The sequence below is a fragment of the Nothobranchius furzeri genome, chromosome 17 (assembly GCF_043380555.1).
Source record: "Nothobranchius furzeri strain GRZ-AD chromosome 17, NfurGRZ-RIMD1, whole genome shotgun sequence".
Lineage (NCBI taxonomy): Eukaryota > Metazoa > Chordata > Actinopteri > Cyprinodontiformes > Nothobranchiidae > Nothobranchius > Nothobranchius furzeri.
This window is the reverse complement of record NC_091757.1, coordinates 57508044-57513043: the sequence shown is the minus strand read 5'-3', so window position 1 is coordinate 57513043 and position 5000 is coordinate 57508044. Positions and strand designations below refer to the sequence as shown.

Below are 5000 nucleotides of genomic sequence, written 5' to 3'. Positions count from 1 at the left end.
AGGGGCTGGATTGGGGGTTAAACCACCAAATAGTTCCTGAGCGCAGCCGCAGCTGCAGCTCACCGCTCTCCATGGGGATGGCTCAAATGCAGAGATGAGTTTTAACCAGCGTGTGATGACTGAAGGGACTTTAGCTCTGTAGCCCTCCGCTGACCAGAACCGTTTCAACAGTTTAACAGTCTGCCTTGTAGCAATAGCTGTTTACTGTGCTGGTGGCTCAGATAATGGCTAGCAGTTAGCTTTTTCAGTTGCTAACTATCAATAAAAAGCTCTAGAAAAACAAGAATTTAGCTTTCTTTTGCTGGCATCATGGTAAGCAAATGTAAGAGAACAACATGTTTGGAGGTGAAGCAAAGAGCTAAACCCAGAGGGAACATCTGCGCGGTCTACACTCGACTGAGGGAGCTAAAGGAGGCTACAGGCGGGGTAGTTTCACCAGTGTGATGATGACTAATGGGACTTTAACTTTAATATTCAAGGATATGGTTATTTATTGCTTCGTTAGTGATGCGTACAAACATGGTAAATCCCAGAAGTGCGGTTTGTAAACACACAGCCAAACATGTTTTATTCTTATTAACGTAGGGTTTATTCCATGGAGTCATGGTCTTATTTACAGTTTGGTTAGAAGCTTAAACGCTTCAACAACAGGTCAGGTCGTTGTTTTACTGGAGCCTGAAGATGCATTTTAATGTGTGCTTTATAGTCCAGTGCATGCTTGGCCATCGGGTCGACCACTGGACCCGAGTAACGTTAATTCTGTCATCTGTACCACACGAACACCTGCCAAGGCCTCAGCGGTCGGCTGCATGCAGCTTGAGCATTTCACTAAACTCCAGAACAAACTGCTGTTAAAAACCAGACACAACAGATCTAATGATAACGTTTTTCCTCACGTGTGAACCGCAGACGAACCAGAGCATCGCCACCAGCTACTGAATCCAGAAACTCTAAACCGATGATTCAAACGCTGCAGCACAGCTGACCCAAAAAAACAGCATGAATATGAATGCAAGTGCAAACGTTGAGGCCTGAGGCCGTTACAATATCCATGTGTTTGACTTATTTTCTTCCTTAATTAATGTTCTCCGTGTTTCCTGTAAGGCAACATGATCCTGAGTAGGATTATCTCCACGTCTACAGCGTACGGTTCCATTTTTAAGTTTTATACACATCAGCTGAGCTCTTATCAGTTTAAGTTATTGCTTAGCAAACTAAACGATCAGATAAAACCAGCGTTGTTTCAGAGCCACCAATGCTTTGCTGGTGATTTTTCAACTTTAGGCTTGTTCCCACAGCGAGAACTTCCGGGTGTCTCCGTTTCGGTGAGTCGGCCAAACAGGACGACTTTCCAGACCTTCTCAGGGGCCAACTGAATACTTATTATGGGGTATGTAATTAGTAATAAGTTTATGTTTATGTGTTTAGCAGATGCTTTTGTCCAAAGTGACTTACAAGTGATAATCGGCATGTTGCCCTCGAGGCTAACAACAACAACAACAACAACAATAACAACAACTTGACATCAGTCATGGAGAGGAGGGAACAAGGAGTGGACGGTAGAGAGGGGGGACGGGTGCAGGGAGGGTGCTAGTTTAGAAGATGCTCTCTGAAGAGCAGGGTCTTCAGGAGTTTCTTGAAAATTGAAAAGGAAGCTCCTGTTCTGGTAGTGCTTGGTAGGTCATTCCACATTTGTGGAACGATGCATGAGAAGAGTCTGGATTGTCCTGAGCGTGGTGTAGGCACTGCTAGCCGACCATCCTGTGATGACCGGAGCGGCCGGGCCGAGACGTGAGCCTTTGCAAGAGGATTCAGGTAGATGGGAGCCGTACCGTCTCGGCTTTAATAGCCCGGTAGATGCTGGGTGGGGCTTGAGGTGAACTCATGCTGATTGGTTACAACTCAGTAGGAATCCCAGGAGTTATTTCCTCTAATATAGGGCAAAGATGGCTGGAGGCTAACGTAGAGTTAACAACGTAGACGCTCAATTAGAAACAGTCGGCTCAACAAATATCTCGCTATTTTTGAAATTACCAAAAACTCTTTATTACAGAGAAATGAATCTAGAATCTAGAGTCGTCTAGAATCTTCTGGCCTTGAACCATATCTGGCAGCAGCCGTGACACTCATGGGTTTCACTCATGGAGTGAAATAGTGACCAGTGCTGTCACTAAACCACCGATCATAGGAATATTATTTCGACTTCATTCGTACGTAAAGCACTTTTAAAAATGCCGTTTCCAACCTCCCAACGCTGACGAATGCAGAAAAAGTCACTCAACAACGCCGTCATTCACGCAGTTTTCTGCTCTTCTACAGAGTGCCTTACAAACGGCTATTCTTCTGGTCATTGAATGCAGCTTTTTAATCACATGGCCACTTCAGTTACAGCACAGCTTGATAGAATAAAACTTCTGATGTCATAAATGTACATGCATGCCGTTTGGAGCTGATCAGTAATGCTGACACAGTCTCTGTTACGTACCCTATCTGGAGCCCTTTTGCCTTCCTGTTGGATCCGCTTGGGTTGCTACGCAATGGGCCCACAACCTCGGGGTGGACCGCTGAAACCTGTCTCCACCGCAGCTGCGGGGCGGGGGACGCTTCGGCCATCGGATGGGAGAGCTGTTTAGATCAGTGAGCAGCCTCTCCCTCGCTGGGTTGTTGGCTTGTTTTGGCTTTGTGATTTGTGAAAGCTAATTTAGCCTAGCACCTGCGGTAGCTAACTGTGTTGTACCTTGCTGGTTGAAACTACTTTAAGATAAGCTGTGGTAGTTTTATGTTACAATTTTAGCGGTTTGTACAGTTATAGTTTTGGTGACAAGCATCTGGGATGTCTTTAGTTATATTTATCTTTACTTTCCCATTCCCCAAGAGTTGTGTTTGTGTGGTTTTGTTAGATTCACGGCTTTGGGGATGGTTGTGTTGTTGTGGTTTTGTTTTATTTGAAATAAACCTGATTATTATTGTTACACCTGCAGATGTGGTTTTAAGGCTTTCACCATCGAGCCCAACATCCTTATGGTGGGTTGTAACGGTCTCGGCACGCTGACATCTTACCAACGTCTCAAAAAGGACGATTTTGTACAGAAACGATGGCTGAGAATGACCGAACAACCGTTTTTCCCCGTCACCTTCCCCCGCTACCAGAAACTTCCCAGAACTCCTTGGTGAAAACACGGCTTTGGTTTAGTTTAAGACACAATAACTGAAACAAACAGTCCTGCGGCCGACAGAAGTGTCCCTGCATCCCCAAGTGAGCAATAATCCAGGGACGATCATTTGTAACAGCGTTCATCTGGCGCTGCTACTATAAACCGGTGGTGTTAGCACACTGCTCTACCTTTATTGACCTATTTAGGAGCTCTCCTCCTTTCTAGCACCTTCCTAAAACGGTCACGACGACACACACACACACACACACACACACACACACACACACACACACACACACACACACACACACACACACACACACACACACACACACACACACCTATTTGTCTCTTTCTACCCACCAATCATCTACTACTCCTGACACGTTCCATTCATCTCCCCTCCCACCGTTCTCTCTCTGCCTCCCTGCATCGCTCCTCTGTATCACGGACTACATCCATCCATCTTGTTTTCTTTGCTCTCTGCCCTTCTACCACTCCTCCCTCCTCTCTCACTTCTCTATCTGTTCTTTACACTCGGAGTCTCCGCCTCTCTGTCTGCCAGCTTTCTTTACTGAGCTTTAATTGGCTCCCTGGAGGAAGTGGAAACGCTGTCTTCTGATTACACACAAACACACTTTTAGTGGGAAGGTAACCAATTATCTTATTGTTGCTCTCATCTTCATAGGCACACGAACACACAGAAGTATATTTAAACCAGAAGTCACTGTAGATTTCTGGAGGTGACTTCTATGCTTCCATGCATGCGTCTGTGTGAACAGGAAGGTAACTCGTCACATTGATCTGATGCTCCAAACAGCGCTCTTCGGGTCTTCTCTCGTTTAGCAGAATCCATGTTGGTTTGGGAATCGGGTTTTGTTTGTGGTGGTGTGAAGGCTTTGAACATCGTCTGGGACGACGGTTCAGGGTCAAAGTCACCGACAACCGCCACGGACCGGCCAACTCATCAACACCGCCAGTCCATGTGTGCATCACATTTAAACAAGAAAATAAAACACGAGTTTAGAGCACACACACACACACACACACACACACACATCCCAAGAGGAGATGGAGAGCAAGTGGAGCAGGGAAGTGACATATGGGTAGTCAGACGGAGGTATACTAGGATGGAGGGAATCCAGCAGTGAAAGTGTTAATATCACCCAGTGAGGGGAAACATGGATCTGACACGCCTGCTGGCTGGAACACACACACACACACACACACACACACACACACACACACACACACACACCCTAAATGACAGAGTTATGGAGAAACTGAACCTCAACGTTAAGATCAGCTGATTAGCGCTAGCACGTGTTTAGCTTGGGCGGCATAGAGACACGGTGAAACCCCTCTCACTTGTGTGTCGCTGTGAGCACCAGACAGTGGCACATATGCTGTGCTAAATCCTAACACACGTGCACATACACACAACCACACTCACACAAGCAGCGCGTTGACCTCGGGGGTCAAGGCTGGGACGGTTGGCAGCCAAAAGGCTCGCAGCCTGCTGACGCCCTTGGCGGACAGAGAGGACAGTGACGGGGGCGCGACCTGCTTCCTGATTAACGAACACACATTTAACAAAACACCGTTTCATTTCCAAAAGAACAGAATGCAGCAGGGCCGAACCTTCGGGATTGCAAATATTAGCCGGTATGAGTCTGACTTTAAAACAACGTCAGCAGAAATACGTTAGTTCTGCAGTGAACTGCATCTCCTGCTAAAATAAAACCATGTTCTGCCGTACATATAGCTGCTTGTAACTGTACTGATATATTTATCTATAATAATGTTTATATTTATGCAGAGATAAGGGATGTCCACTATTATCAG

At 46.1% G+C, this 5000-nt stretch overlaps 1 protein-coding gene across 1 annotated transcript in view; it reads right to left on the bottom strand.

The window, feature by feature from the left end:
* Positions 1–5000, bottom strand: part of aacs (acetoacetyl-CoA synthetase) — a 68564-nt gene that overhangs the window by 4448 nt on the left and 59116 nt on the right. The window lies entirely within an intron of this gene.